This window comes from Oryza sativa, chromosome 7, assembly GCF_034140825.1.
Source record: "Oryza sativa Japonica Group chromosome 7, ASM3414082v1".
Lineage (NCBI taxonomy): Eukaryota > Viridiplantae > Streptophyta > Magnoliopsida > Poales > Poaceae > Oryza > Oryza sativa.
In genome coordinates, this window is record NC_089041.1 from 10,417,998 (window position 1) to 10,435,068 (window position 17,071).

Consider the following 17,071-nt stretch of genomic DNA (forward strand, 5'->3'; position numbering starts at 1 on the left):
TAAGAAATGGGGAATAATTTAAGTTCTTCAAATTAAATACCTTCTAATTATTTAAACTGACAAAAGAAGTATTGTAACACAATACTTGAAAATAAAAGAATTTTTCCTTTGATGTACAATTTCTCCAAGCATGGAAAGCAAATCATTAACATGATAACCCTGTCCAAGCTGAGATTTTTCATGACGAGAGATAAAACCTTGACACTCGACACCGGCGTTGTGAAGTTAACGACCTCGAATCCCTATATTAAGCACGGAACATAACATTAGGCCATTTGTGAATAATATATATTTGTCGACCATATTTTCTATCCCGCAGTCTAAAACTATAGGTACCTAATTCTGCGATTAGACACCACTTATACTTCAAATCTAGATAGGTTCTGTGCAGATTTATAGTACTAGGTGACGTCTACATGTATTTTGGGACGGAAGTAGTAGATAATGGATATATAATCAAGCAATGAAATTACATCTGGCTGCTACATCTACTGAGGATGCACACAACCAAACAAATCATAGTGTTGCGAGAGCTTGCTATCCAGTAACTCAGACAATAATGAAGTGTGTACGCCATAGTCTCTAGAACAGTAACTTCAAGAAAGAATGAGGATATGTTCAAATAATGTTATCTGAATCAAACTAATATCATCTAAAGAGAACTCCAAGACGACATATTTTTTTAGAGAATAGATTAAAACCCGGACTCCGAACTGGACGTACATGGGTAAACTCTTAACACCACATCTCATTAACAATATATGCACATAGAAATTAATGCAAATGCAACTTGTAATTAATCCCTATAGATTGCGAGGGGGTATAGGGATAATAGGAAGTCACATACCTTGAAAACTACCGTGCCAAAATCGAGTACGGAATAGCCGTCTTTAACATCGTCAAGGACGTCCAATGTCTCCAATTTGGGTGCCACAACAACGGATACGCGGACTCCCAATCCCACCGATTGTTCTATATGGAGCAACTTTTCAAGACATGGAGCAAATTCGACGATAACATCTTCCAAGTGGTAACACACCTCTCCATCGCCATGACTCCAACAGTAGGGAGAATGGAAGGCGACGCCTCTAGTGGTAGGGGAGTTGATCCGGAGGCATCGGAATCCGTAGCTATTTCTGAGCAGCAAACCTTCGAGGGCAGGGCAGCCGGCGATGATGCTATGGAGGGAAGTTTCGGAGATTTTCACCTGCCGTAATGAGAGCAGCTTGAGATGGGGGAACTGGAGCATCAGGTCGGTGCAATCAGGGACGCGGCATTGGCTGAAGGCAGCGACGCGGAGGGTGTTGGAGAAGCGGAAAATGGATGGCGGCAGCGGAAGGAGTTGTCTCATATAGCAGAGGTCTTCTGTGAACTCGAGCTCCTCGAGGTTGTTGAACCTTGGCGATGTCAGCCAGCCTTCGACCATGGCGGGGCGCTCGTGGATCTGCTGCGCGGGGATGCAGAAGCGGCGTACGGGCCCCGCATGAGCGAGGAGTACTGGGTGAGGAGGACGGCCAGCGCCGCCCCGTTGGCGCCGGGGGCGAGATCGCTGGCGTCGAGGTTGAGCGGCGTGGTGCGTAGACAGGGCGCCACCGTTTGGAGAGGGTTCTGGTCTTACCGCCGTCCTTGCTCGGGAGGAGCGAGATGATGATGCCAAGAACGGCGTCAGGGAGGTGGCTGACGAAGTCGACGCCCTCCTCGCGGCCGTCTCCTCCAACTCCGAGCGGTGGAGGAACATGGTTGCGAGCCCTTCTGCTCCCCGAGCCCAGAGGCGGCGACGGCTTGCGTGGAGGTGCTGCTTCATCCGGGGCCGGGTCGTCGCCCTTCGTGGGCCCCCTTCCCCTCTTCCTGGAGGGCATCGGCGGCGGCGGCCGCGGCGGCGGAATCGGCGGATCTGCGGGCTGCATCTCCTCTCCAAGGGCGGCGTCCGGAACACGCGGTGTCTGTGTCGGTGGCGGCGTTGCACGCACCCCCCGATGAGATAGATAGCTACAAGGCTACAGCTAGCCGCGTAGCCCTAGGTCCTACTGGAGTCCAACACACAGCGGATCAGCTGGGCCTGCGCTTGTCTGACTGACAGCTGGGCCTGCCCCTCTCCGTCTGACTTTCTGGCCCATATATACTATTCCGAACAAGCGACGGGGGAGCGGGCGCAGGCCGGTGTGCCTGTCAACGGCGGCGAGGAAAACAGTGGAGGAAATGGCGTCATCGTTGGTTGCGGCAGGCGCTGGAAGAAGCCCGTGGAAGACGGGGGCGAGCGCCTGTACATATTCAGTATTCTGAATGTATGCAACACAGCTTTTGTGATACGTATGTTTGTATGCAATATTCTGGGAGCAAACTGCAGATGCTATCGCGACGGGTTAATTTGTATGAAATTGTTGGGAGCAAACTACGGATCAATATAACAAGTTGGGTGGTGAGCTTGAGGACACAGGAGCCGACTACCTAGAGGAGCTCCTCCGGCTAGCTGTTGGATTTCTCTGTCAATTTCTCTTTCGTCTTACTGGCTTCACTGCTGATTAGAGGATTTTTGCCTCTCTCTCTCTCTCTCTCTCTCTTTTTTAAAAATTTGGCCTTGGTGACATATGCAGCTGATATGTTGAAGTTTGATAATGCACGTGCAGTTTTTATGCTTGATTTCTGATTTCTAATTTCTAATATCTGAAAATGGATAGATATACGAAGGCGAAGGCATTGACATTCTCATTTGAGTTTTTTTTTGTTAGTACCTTAGTTTGTTAAGTGTGTTTACACACATAAATTTCACTTGGTGAGTCCATTTAGTGAGCAAAGGGAATACATCAGTGCACCACCCATTTTTGGGGCGAAAATTTGATGCGTTCGGCGGTGTGGGCATGGTTGTCAAACCGCCCTAGGGTATAATATGATATGTGGGATTTGTTTAGGTTGATATCATTTAAAATGATATGTTTAGGTCTTCTTAATCATTTTGATATTTTACGAATTACATAAATATATCCGACCAGATACTTTTCTTTTCAGATAAAAGTAGTTTTAGTTTTAAATAGAAGTAACTTTTAGATAAAAGTAACTTTGGTTTAGATAGATGTAACTCTATAATCACATGTGTCTATACCTAAAACCTGATATGTTTTATTTTCAAAGAAAAAGAACACTTATTTTAGATAAAAGTAACTTTGGTTTTAGATAGAAGTAACTTCAGTTCTAAATAGAAGTAATTTTGGTTTCAAAAATAGATGTAACTTTGTTTCTAAATAGAATTAACTTTGTTTTAATATAAAAGTAACTTAATTTGGTTTTACATAGAAGTAACTTTAGTTTTAAATAGATGAAACTTTGTTTTAGCATAAAAGTAACTTTGGTGTTTAGATAGAAATAACTATGTTTTCAGATATAAATAATTTTGATTTTATATAGAAGTAACTTTGTTTCCAGATATAAGTAACTTCGGTACAGATAGAAGAAACTTAATTTGGTTTTAGATACAAGCAACTTTGTTTTTACATGCATGGTCTAAGATAGAAGTAACTTAGGTATTCCTAATAAAAGTAACTTCAGTACTATTTATTTTCTGATTTAACGATGTTTAAAGTTGTTTATACAAATTTTGGAACTAATTAATGGCAAGCCGGACACAAATTTTGGCAATATGATTATGGATGTAATATAACCTATTTAGTAGTAACATATACATAATACAGATATAACTATATGTATATTGGTCCTTTCTGCCATTCTCCTTTTATGTAGGATTAAAAAATAAATACATGGAAGTATCGGCGGAAGATAGATATATATATAGTTTATGAACTGAAATGATCGAAGTGTCAAGATGTTTTTCGGCTTAAAAGCATGTTTGTGTTTTTTTTACATATATTCATGTGGAAATGTGGGATGGTTACCTGCAAAGTTGCTCGATGAACCTTCAATTTTATATTACTTTTTATTGATGGTGAATGGTCACGCAAACCTCTAATATTTTCTTCTCGGTGGCCTTAATTATGTGTGTAATTGTATGGCTGCACATGGGTGGGAAGAGAAGCTAATTAAGTCACTCTTCGGCTCTTGCATGGGCAGCGTGGGTTGGCCGAGCAGGAAATGGGCGCACACGAAAGTTTCGTGCGGTGCTGTTTTTGAATGGCACGTGCTGGAGAGATACGGTGTACCTTTTTGGTAGTTGTCACGGTTACGACTATAGAGCGCCCACGATATTGTAGTAGCATCCATAAACATGTTAAGTAATAGAATGTGGAACATCTTTTATACTAGATTTATTATTTGGGGCAAAGGGAGTAAATTTAAGGCAAAATTGGTTATATAGCATCGAAAGTTCACGTTTTTTGTTTTATAGCACCGAAAGATACCGGTTTACTTTAATAGCACCTAAAGTTTACCCTGTTCTCATTTTTAGCACTTCCGTCAATTTTTCCGACCGTCTTGATCGTTATTGACCCAGTTACGCACACGATATGACGTTTCTACCTCTCATTGACATGCATTCTACTTGTATTTGTGAGGGGTAGAAACGTCATATCGTGTGTGTGGCTGGAGACGGACGAAAAACGATCGAGAATTGACGGAAGTGCTAAAAATAGGAACAGGGTGAACTTTGGGTGCTATTAAAGTGAACCGGTATCTTTCGGTGCTATAAAACAAAAAACGTGAACTTCCGATACTATATAACCAATTTTTCCTAAATTTAACTAGAGAAAGTACGTCGTAAATATTATTGCATGGTACTTTATCAGTGCGCATTAAAGACAAGAATGATGGTCTAGCCTGTTGTTATTATCTGCTTAATTATTTGATACGAACAACTCATAAGATATAGTGAACTTTCTTTAGCTATCATTAAATGGTTTGAATAATTAATAATTTGACTATCATAAGATACGCTGAGCTATACCATCAATAAGTCATGAACATCGATAATGATGATCTATCATTGCCGCTTCATGAAGGAATCATGCATGAATTCTCGGACATGAGCCGCGATATCAAGAAAGAGTCACTACTACAGAAACTCTCATAGGAACCTTATAGGTGCCAATTCACTTAAAACCAGCACCTTTGGGTTTTTTTCCACCTCCGCACGAAGAAAAAAAAATAACCCACACCTTTAAGGTTTATAGGTGTCGGTTCATTAGAAAAAACCGGTATCAATACTATAGGTACCGGTTTTTTAAAAGAACCAACAAGTCGCCCCACTCATACTTATATGCACATCGCATCTCTCTTGCATATGCAACGTTTCCCTTCTCCTCGTGCCGTCCTCCTCCATCCTCCCCTTCTCTCTCTCTACCTCTCTCTCTCTTTCTTTCTCTCCGAGTAGCGGCGCGGAAGCTGGCCGGTGCAAAGATCCTGCGGTGGTGGACCATCTGGGCGTGGAGGCCAGGCAAGGTAGCGGCGGCGACGGCGGTGGTGTGGAGGAGGCTCGTCGGCCCCCTCTCTCCCCCAGCGACCTTGGATGGCAAGGAGGAGCACGGTGCGGTGTGGCGCTGCCGTCTTCCTCACTCGCCGACCCCTTTCTTTCCTGGCCCCTCTAGATCTAGTGATGGCGGCGGCGGTAGAGAAGGCCGGTGCAAAGGTGGGTGGCTGCGGCAAAGGAGGAGGAGGCTCATCGGCTCGCTCACTCTGCCGGCCATCTCCCTCTAGTTCTGGTGATGGCATCGACGATGGAAATGGCCAGCGCAGAGGCCGGACCTGGTGGCAGTGGCGGAGGAGGAGGAGGCATACCGCCCCCCTCCCTCATCCTCTTTATCCGCCCTCCCCCCCGTCTCATTCAGATCTGGTGATGGCGGCGACAGTGAAGATGGTTGACGCGTAGGCCGGGCGGGGTGGTGGCCGGCCGGTGGTGGGCGGTTCGGATTATTTTTCTTTTTTTTATTCGTTGAAAACTATAGGTGTCGGTTCCAGATCCAGCACCTCTGCCCCTCGGGTCCGAAGCCGGCACTATGAGGCCTTCGGATCCGGCACCAATGAGTATTTATGTGGTAGTGAGTCAAGGAAACACTAGCACATTACCCTACATCTGTAATGGCTGAATACCCATATCTTTAATGGTTAGACGAGCCATTACAACCCAACAGTTATAGATGTGAAGACTCATCTGTAATGGCTAAGAATTTGGAGCCGTCGCAGATGTGAAAATTCAGCTTAAAAAAAGAAAATCCAAGCCCATGAGCTGTTATTGATGTGGAGATTCATCAAACAAACATACAGGTCTTCATCCCTGCTCCTGGCCTCTTGCTGCTCGACGTCGGTGTTGTGTTCTTGTACTTGGAGATGGCGTTGGTGATGCCACATTTGTTGTGTACCCCGCCGCGTCTAGATCACATCCACTTGCCCCGCCATGCTGTAGAACACCCTCATCCTAATTCGAACATAGAGAAATCAAAGATGAGAATCATCTGCCAGATCTGGGTATGAGGTGGCGCATGAAGCAAAGGGAAAGGGAGAGGGGCTGAGACGAGTACCGAGCTAATTGTCCTTTTTCACCGTTGTTGTCACTAGCAGTGCCGCGCACTCCGCCACTGACACCAGCAGAACACGCACCACCCTACTCGTTATCTCCATCGCCGTTTCTCTCTCCTCACCTCTACCTCCTCCTCCCTCCTCAAAATCCCTTCCTCAGAATCCAACCGAGTTGAGGTCATGGGGTGTTTGGCTAGATCCGTCTAGGCATAGTCCGCATTGTCAGTGGTGGCGGTGGTCGGATGCTGTCTTCGCTGATCCGTCATCGTGGAGGCCCAACCCACCGCCCTCCGCTGACCATGCATTGCCCCCCCCCCCCACACACACATGCATAAAAAAACCTCCACCTGCACCCGACGCCCACCGCCATCCACCACTGCCACGCCTGTCATCTCCACCGCACCAGCGATGTGGAGGAAGGAGGAGAGGAAATGATAAGTGAGATATGTGGCTGGTGGGGAAAATGAGGGATGGGATTTTTTTTCTTGCGGTTGATTCGAGTTAAAATCATCTGTAACGGTTCCACATTAGGAGCCGTTGCAGATGAGAGATACATCTACAATGGCTCCTTAAATGGAGCCGTTATAGATGTGAGGTTGACATCTATGATGGCTCATAATGGGAGTACTACAGATGAGGGGCGTATCTATAACAGCTCCTTAATAAGAGCCGTTACAGATAAGGCGACTAACATCTATAACGGCTCCTATTGGTGAGCTGTTACAAATGAGTGTCGATCCCTAACGGCTAAAATATCGTCTGTTATAGGTACGTGATCTGTAACGGCTCGGTTAGGCCTGTCACAGATGACCTGATACAGAAGTGAGGTGCTAGTGGAATTCCCCAACCTTAAATGATTGAGGCATATTGAATAAATTCAGCACCAAGGCATCTCGATCACTCGTTGGTCTCGGCGCCAAAGTTGGAGAGTTTGGGCTGGCTCCACATATAATCCTTTTAAGTGTGAATACGACGAAGCTTGTTTGCTCTACTATGAATTGCTACCCATATTTTCACTCAAATGAAATAATCAGTTGAACCAGTAGGTAGAGCTCAATTTTATAGAATATTGGATAAAAAAAGATACAATACCCAGATGTTTGAATTAGGAGAAAATCCAAGGTGAAAACAATGTGGCTAGTGCATTGACAACCGCTCAAAATTATGCGACCGTCTCGCTAACCGGTCCTGGAAAAGCAATGGTTACCTTGTTAACAACCAAAATATATGTCGTGGCCATGCCATTTCACCTCACCAACTACCACAGAAATGTTTGTAGTTGAAAGGATCTTGAGGTCGCCTAGAAGGGGGGGAGCTGAATAGGTTTTCCTAGAAAATTATCACAACTTCATAGCATATTAGAGAGATGAGAACTTTCAGTTCAAATCGGAACATCTGGTATGGGATTGGAAGTTCCGGTCTCAACTGAAAAGTTCGGCGGATAACGGAATAAAACACTAGGTATAAACTTGTAGCTCGAATAAACAAAATGTATATAAATCAAAAGGTGACAAATAAGGTATCTAAGCAAGATATAAGGTCACCAACTATATTAATTAAGCATGTAAGTAGATCAGTAAAAAACAAGCTCAAGAACAATATAAGAGAAGGCAAGAACGAGCAAACCAAGAGAGGAGACACGTTGATTTGTTTCCCGAAGTTCGGATCCACGGATTCTACGTCTCCATTGAGGGGTCACAAGGCCGGGTCTATTTCAACCCTTCCCTCACGAGGTTGTATAAATGCACTCCTCGGTTTTACTCTTGATTTCTTCCCTTGCGGAGGCGAAATCGAAGCCTTCACAACTTTCCATGGCACACCACAACCTTGGGTGCTCACCGGCAACGCCTAGTCGTCTAGGAGACCTTAGTACCCAGGAGTAACAATCACAATCGAAGCTTTGCTTGCTATGAACTCGAGTACTCAAAGTATGTAGTGAAGCTCACTAGCTCTCAACTTCTCAATCCAACTCTAATCCCTTCTCAAATCCTTCTCATAAAGAGGCACCACAAAGGTAGAGAAATGGGGATGGCTATTTGGCTTTGGATGTGTCTAATGTTGCCAAGAACAGCATCCACTCAAAGGAGGGTTGGAGGAGTTTATATATCCGAGCCTCTCAAAAACTAGCCGTTGTAGGCCAAGACTGTAATTTTCAGAATTTCTGAAAAGCATTTTCAAATATGTCCGAAAATTTACAGAAGCCAATATCAGTTTCGCAGCCATTTTCAGAATTTCGGAAAAGCGCAGAGAAAAACGACTATAACTTTTCGCTCGGGAGTATGTTTTTATGATTTTGGACTCTATGGAAAGCTCACTTAGAGGACTACTCAACTCAACAAAAAACAAAGTCTAAAACCACTCAAAGGATAGGTTAGAGCTTGGGTTTCTCTCAAGGTAGTACTATCATAGGTCACTTTGAGTACCGAGACATACACAAACACCTCGACGTTGCATCCCTCTTAACAGTACGACATTCTTATACTCAAATGTAAATAGCAATAGAATTATAACAATAGGAATGCCTTATTTCCGTCTTCCTTTCATTGTCTTAAGGGACGCCAATGTCGAAACCATTTCACCATATATTCTTCAAATGATTGATGCGGTTACTTGTAGCTTCAAATGGCCTCGCGCGGTCCATCATGACAAAGCCGTCACGACAAGTATAAAAGGATATGAATAAATGATGAGTATTAATCAACACCACAAGTCTCATATACTCAAATATATGCTCAAATGTAAAGATCCCAATTAAATGAAAGCGAATAACTTGGATCGAATACATGCATAACTAATTCTGTCTCCTCATCTCACCCCCCCATTTCCTCCTCTGACCCGTCTATCTCTCTCCCTCTCACTCCCTCTCCTTCCCGTCCCATCCCCCTTTCTTCTCACTCTCCAGCAATAAAGGAGGTGGCAGTTCACGTGGGCCAGATCCGATGGAGGCGTCGGTGGCCTAGTTGTGGCGCCCTCCCCTCCGCCAGAGCTTAGGAGGCAGCGGCGGCGCCCTCCCTCCACCAGGAGGCGGAGAAAAGGGATATGGTGGCAACCTGGCGCAGGAGAGGAGGTGGTGGCGGCGCGGCGACGGCAGCAGCGACGGATCCTCGGACGATGGTGGGAGTGTAGGAGGCGGTGGTGCCCTCCCTCCGCCAGATTTGGAGGGAGGGCAGGCAGCGGGAAGAGAGTCTGCCTTGGGCGGATCCAGCGGTGGTAGCGGCGTCGGCTTCTCCCGCAGCGGATCTGGCAGACGGTGATGGTGAGCAGCGGTGGAGTCGGCCTTCTGTCCTTCCGCTTCAGTCTTGTTCTTCAATGCTTGTTGATATGTGATAGATTCGGGAGTTCATTGTTCTGTGGTGTTGTGGATTGATATTTTGGGGCAACACGAGGTGGATGCGCTCGATGCATCAGCTCGATTCGAGCTGGTGCATCGAGAAACCGGCATCTAATACACATATAGATGCCGGTTTGGCACCGATGACATAAGTCATCTATGCTGGTTGGGAAAACTGGTATCTAAGGGGGTTTCCCAGCCGGCACCAATTAGGATTTCCGTAGTAGTGCAAATGGGGTGAAATAATTGAGACTTATGTCATAATTGTAAGTTATGTATTATATTAAAAAAAGGAAAAAAATACAAATTATCCCCCTTGAACTATTGTGGTCAATCAAATTGTCCCCTAAACCCGAAAACCAGACATCGCTCACCATAAACTTTCAATACCGGACAAATTACCCCCTTAATCTAATAAAGAGCGGTTTTGTCCTACGTGGCGTACACGTGGCAGTCCAGTCAAAATTTTATTTTTTTAAAAAATGGTGGGACCCACATGTCATACCCCCTCTTCCTCTCTTCCTATCTTTCACTTGACCCACATGTCATACGTGGTCAGTGGGCGACGGCGCGCATGGCGCGGCGCGGAGATGGGCGGTGGGTAGCGGCACGTGGGGGCGGGCTGCACCCGGCAGTGTGTGGGAGGTGGAGGGGATGTGGGAGGGAGAGCGGAGGTGGATGGGGAAAAGGAGGAAATGGAGGTGGGAGGGGAATTCGATGGGTAGCGAGCCCTGTGCACGGCGCCGGCCGGAAGCGTCGGTGAATAAGGCGGCCTCCTTCTCTGTCGCCGACCGCTCAGTCCGCCTCTGCCTGCTCCACCGTCATGAGCTCGCTCCCTAGCCACTGCTGCGGCGGCCGCCTTCCTCACGCTGCAGCCTCCTTGTCGCCCCGCCGATAGCGCCGGCCACCCGAGTTCTCTCCGCCTCCGCCTCCACCGCCAGCTGACCGAGGTCTGCCGAGTGAGCGAGAGGGAGAGAAACAGAGTAGAGGGATTGGGGAGGGCAAGGGATGCTAGATGGGTCCATGAGTTTTTTTAATTTTCTTTGCTGACTGGATTGCCACGTGTGCAAGCTCAAGTCGAAAATAGCTCAAAACGGTGCTTAGGGGGGTTATTTGTCTGGTTTGTATAGTTAGTGGTTGAGGATGTCTATTTTTCGGGTTTCGGAGGGTAATTCGGTTGACCACGATACTTCGGAGGGGGGGAGGTGGGGCAATTCGTACTTCTTCCAAAAAAAGATTGTGAGTTATCTAATCCCACACCCCTTTAGATCGGAAAACTATGCCATGTCTCTAATGCGGTTTGGGATTATATAACAGGTCTGATCTAGAATGGGTCCTCAAAATCTCAAGATAGATCAGATGGGCAAGATTCTAACTGAAAAGAAAATAGTGTACCGATGCGGCGATGCCTAGCAATTTCCATTTTTCTAAATAAAATCTATCACCCTCTTTGCAATAAGTGTCCTATTTATTTTCCAAAACAGAAAACATGATATTGCCCATGTTTGCGGCCTATGCAATCATTTTCAACATATGGGAATAAGCCCAAGGCCCTTTTGAATGGCATTGCTTTCAGCTGCTGCTCTAAGGAAACTCTATAATTTGATAGTCGCCTGTTAATTACTCCCCCCGTTTCACAATGTAAGTCATTCTAGCATTTCTCACATTCATATTAATGTGAAATGCTAGAATGACTTACATTGTGAAACGGAGGAGGTAGATTTAGCTGTTCCCTTAGCAAGTACTGTAATTGTGTAACAATCCTAATTTCGGTAGGTTACTGACACTGCAGACTTCCATATAAATATATATAAATATATAAATATATATATATATATATATATATATATATATATATTAAAAAAATGTGGGTAAAACATCGACTTCAAAAATTAATATCATTGCTAATTAAATTTGGATCAACAACGATCCTATGACCCTTATATTTTGTAAAAGACACACGACACAGCTGCCAGTGGAGGCTGTGCGCGTGATCGATTTTCTTCATCTATACTAATATAAAAAGTAGGAGTTGCCCTTTCCAATTCTATAAGCCAAATCATCCGGATCAATCTGTACCGTCCATCCGGTAGGTTAAATAATATAATCCATTAATCCGTTTGGTGAAATCTTCCACTGATTCTATCCTCGGCGACCCTATCCTCTCGACCGCGCCATGATTACGCCCGCACTCCTACCCGCGAATCATTTTCTTTCGACGAAACCGCCGCCCGCCCTCCACCCCGCCAGTGACCGCGCCTCCCCTCCCCTAGTGGCCGTGCCTCCCTACCGCCGGCACCGTCGCCTACCCCTCAAATCCTCCACCGTGCCTCCCTACCGCCGGCGTCGTCGCTTACCCTCCAACCGTGCTATCTATGCCCCCACGACCGCCGCTGTGCTTTCCCAACGCGATGACTTCACCGCCGTGCCTCCTCACGCTGCTCCAGATGCGCGCTGCGCCTCCCGAATCCTCCTAACTCCATGCCGTCATCGTCATCGCGTGGTCCCAGCTCCTCCCGCATCCCCCCATCCCCGCCGCCTCCTCCACCGTGTCGCCGATGGCTCCATGTCGTCGTCGTCGCACGGTCCCGGCTGGCTCCTCCACTGTGCCGTTGCTGCCTCATCCATCGTGCTGTCCAAGATCCAGCCATCCCTCATACCGAACTCCCCCATCCCAGCGGCGGTGGCGATTCTAGCAGGTAGGCTCTCCAATTTTTGAAAAAAAAAAACTAGGTATCCTCAAGTATCAGCCGGCGTCCTGGAGTTCATGGCGACATGTGCTCGGCGTCCTGGAGTTTGTTACAATTCTGAATAGAAAACTTTGCCAATGCCGGTCATGTGTTTGACAAAATGCTCCACACACTTGATCAAATGAATTTATCTGTATAAAACATATTATAAAATATATGCCATGTTAGATTTAATAATATTAATTTTGTATTTTAGATATTGTCAATTTTTTCTATAAACTTGGAGTTTGACTAGGACAGAAAACATCAAACATCTTACAATATAAAACGAAGGGAGTAGCAACATTGCAATGTACAAATCATGTCTAGCTACCTTGTACGTTATGGATAAATTCACCAAAAATGATTTTATAGAAATAATCCTAATAGGGATTTTACTATGATGTACGCAACTTTATTTTTACCTCAACAATTTTTATAGTCTGCACTGCCTTAAAAAAGTCACCATTCTACCTATGTACTACCTCCATTCCAAAATGTAACAACTTTTGCCTGCATGTCCAGATTTATAGCTAAAAATATTTATATTTTGAGACGGAGGGAGTACATACCATGCCAAAACATGCCTTGCAACGGTAACAACGCACTCCCATTTTAAAAATGCGTGATTTTCTTCATATGGTAATAAGCCCCAACACACTCCAATTTTGAATGGCATATTTATATGTTCCTTGAAGAAAGTCTATTATTTGACAGAGACCTGGTTTAGCTTTTTTTTTTTTAAGAAAATGGGGTAAACCCGGTCTTTACATCCAATCATATGTACATACAGCCAAAGTGACATGTTTTAGCTGCTCCCTTATAGCAAGGGTAACAACCCTAATATGGCTAGGTTATAGTCACACTGCAGACTTCCATATAAAAATAAAAAGGATGCCCAATCTCTACCATTATAAAAATAGAAGATGTTTTTGCTGATTGTTTGGTAAGTCGTTCGATTCCAGTACAAATACATCGACTGTATCAGATTCAACCGTCATCCAAAAATTGTTCCTTCATCGTACGACCGCGTATATATACACTTGCCATCCTCATATACGCTCGCATCAGCCCATGTCCATCTCAGATTTGGTTGCTCGCATGCATAGGAAAGAACAGATCACCAGATCGATCTGTCCTAGAATATCCGGCGCGTGCATACATCTCTCTTTATTAGTTCTAGAAAAGAGAAGCGCCACTGCATGCTTGCATATTGTAGGCAATTTATTTATCCTATCCAATACTTTAGTTTCAATTAAATAGTAACCCCCAACTGTAATATCTTTCAATAACTATACACTGGTGAAGAAACCATCTTTCGTCGGTCGGCCGATTTCCACAATAGTCCCGGATGCAATAAAAACCGGGGCTAAAGATGATCTTTAGTCCCGGTTCGAAAGGGTAACGGGCATATTTGATCTTTAGTCCCGGTTTGTGTTACCAACCGGGACTAAAGATCATCTTTAGTCCCGGTTCGAATGCTGTCAGGACCTGTCAGGCCCCCCCGGGATCTTTAGTCCCGGTTGGTAACACCAACCGGGACTAAAGATCTTAACCAACCGGGACTAAAGATCCCGGTGATCTTTAGCCCCGGTTGGTATCTTAACTTTAGTCCCCGTTGGTAATACCAACCGGGACTAATGATCCCGGTGATCTTTAGCCCCGGTTGGTGCTACCAACCGGGACTAAAGTCCCACCCCTATATATATGTCTTCATCCTCCTCCAGCTGCCCGAGCAAGCTTCAAAATTTCTTCAAAAAAGAGGGGAGGTCATGCCAAAATTTCTATTGAATTTATTTTGGTGATTACATACAAATCGGAGGTGCCTAAAAGGTTTGCAACTTCATCCTCCAATGTTTTTTTTTGTCATACTACATTTGCACCTATGTTTTGCACACTTTTTTTGTCTCCAAAATTTAGTTGTAAGTTGATGAGAGAGAAAATGTGTGTGGGGAAGAAAGAATATATAGAAATTTAGTTCATTTGCTAAACAAGGTTTTATAAAATAGTTGAGAAGGAAAACTCTAGTGAAAGTTAATCTTAAATAATAGAAAACAAACTAAAATGAAAATTAAAAGAAGTAAAACACATTAAAATTAGTTTAAAACTTTACAAATAGTTTTTAAGAATTATTTGGTGTAATATTTTATGATTTTTGTATGAATAAAGATATCTTATAATTATTGTATGACTGTCATTATTGTAAGAATAATTATTTGTGTGCGGTTTTTTTGACTCATGTAGATGGATCGGCAATGGATGTACGCTGACCGGCGGTCCAAAGAGTTTATTGACGGCGTGCACTATTTTTTGAGAGTGGCCGAAGCTAACAGGCAAAGGGGTTTTATTTGTTGTCCATGCAATAAGTGTAAGAATCAGAAGGAGTATTCTGCATCCAGGACTATTCATTTCCACTTGTTTGAGTCGGGGTTCATGCCAAGCTATAATTGTTGGACATCCCACGGAGAGCAAGGTGTTGAAATGGAAGAAGATGAAGTGGAAGACGACAATATTCCGGACTTTGCTCAGTATGTTGGATTTGAAGGAAATCAAACGGGCGAGGAGGAAATAGCTGCTGATGGTAACGACGTTGCGGATGATCTTGGTCAGATGTTGCAGGACGCCAGGGAAGACTGCGAAAGTGAAAAGGAGGCCCATAAATTGGACAAGATGTTGGAGGACCACAGAACTTCGTTGTACCCAGGTTGCGAGCAGGGGCACAAAAAGTTGGATACCACTCTGGAGTTGTTGCAATGGAAGGCAAAAAATGGGGTTAGTGACAAGGCATTTGGCGATTTATTGAAACTCGTCAAGAACATTCTTCCGGGGGAAAACAAATTGCCCGAGACAACGTACGAGGCTAAGAAGATAGTCTGCCCGTTAGGACTGGAAGTTCATAAGATTCACGCATGTCCGAACGATTGTATCCTATATCGCGGTGAGGAGTATGAGAACCTAGAAGCATGCCCTGTTTGCAAAGCACTACGATACAAGATTAGACGGGACGATCCAGGAGAAGTTGACGGGCAGGTAACAAAGAAGAGAATTCCTGCTAAGGTGATGTGGTATTTCCCTATAATACCACGGCTAAGGCGTTTGTTCAGGAACAAGGGGAATGCTAGAATGTTGCGATGGCACGCTGAAGAGCGTCAACAGGACGGGATGCTGAGACACCCCGCCGATGGTTCGCAGTGGCGAAACATCGACAGAAAATTTAAAGAATTTGGAAAGGACGCACGAAACATACGGTTTGGTTTGAGTACGGATGGCATGAATCCTTTTGGAGAGATGAGCAGCGGCCATAGCACTTGGCCCGTTACGATGTGTATCTACAACCTCCCCCCCTGGCTATGCATGAAGAGGAAGTACATAATGATGCCGATTATTATTCAAGGCCCCAAGCAACCTGGTAACGACATCGACGTGTACCTAAGACCACTGGTCGAAGATCTTAAACAGTTGTGGAAGAAGGAAGGTGTCCCCGTGTGGGACGAGGACAAACAGGAGGAGTTTAACCTACGAGCGCTGCTGTTCGTAACCATCAACGATTGGCCTGCACTTAGCAACCTATCCGGACAGTCCAACAAGAGGTACAAGGCTTGCACTCACTGTATGGATGAAACAGAAAGTACGTATCTTAAGCACTGTAGGAAGGTTGTATACATGGGTCATCGTCGATTCCTTGCAGCAAACCACCCGGTACGGAAGAAAGGCAAGCACTTCGAACATAAGGCCGACCACCGTACGAAGCCTAAACATCGCAGCGGGAAAACAGTGTTTGATATGGTTAAAGATCTTAAAGTAGTGTTCGGAAAGGGGCCTGGAAGCCAGCATATAGAGAGCGAAGATGGTCACGTGGCGATGTGGAAAAAGAACTCTATATTTTGGGAGTTACCATATTGGGAATTCTTGGACGTACGCCACGCAATCGACGTGATGCACCTCACTAAGAACCTTTGCATAAACCTTCTTGGCTTCCTAGGTGTATACGGAATGTCGAAAGATACACTGGAAGCACGTAACGATCTGAAGCATATGGAACAACGCGGCGACCTTCACCCGGAACCAAAGGAGAAAGAAAGCCATTACTTGAGTCCAGCCAGCTACACTCTTAGCAAGGCAGAGAAGGAAAGTATGTTTGAATGCTTGGAGAGCATAAAGGTATCGTCTGGATACTCCACGAATATCAAGCGAATAATAAGCACGAAGGAGAAGAAGTTCACAAACCTAAAGTCTCATGACTGTCACGTGTTGATGACACAACTGCTACCAGTTGTAATAAGGGGTATCCTTCCAGACAATGTCCGGGCAACAATAACAAAGATATGTGCATTCATGAACGCAATTTCGCACAAGGTCATCGATCCGGATAGATTAGAAGCCCTTCAGAATGAAGTGGTGCAATGTCTCGTCAGTTTTGAGTTGATATTTCCACCTTCATTTTTCAATATAATGACGCATCTGCTTTGTCACCTTGTGAAAGAGATCCGTATTCTCGGGCCTATGTACCTACACAACATGTTTCCTTTCGAGAGGTACATGGGCGTTCTGA

The 17,071-nt window shown here is 44.9% G+C and overlaps 1 pseudogene; it reads right to left on the reverse strand.

The window, feature by feature from the left end:
• LOC107281592 (putative F-box protein At1g64540) lies at positions 1-1,977 on the reverse strand (annotated as a pseudogene).
• Between the last annotated feature and the right edge of the window lie 15,094 nt (positions 1,978-17,071).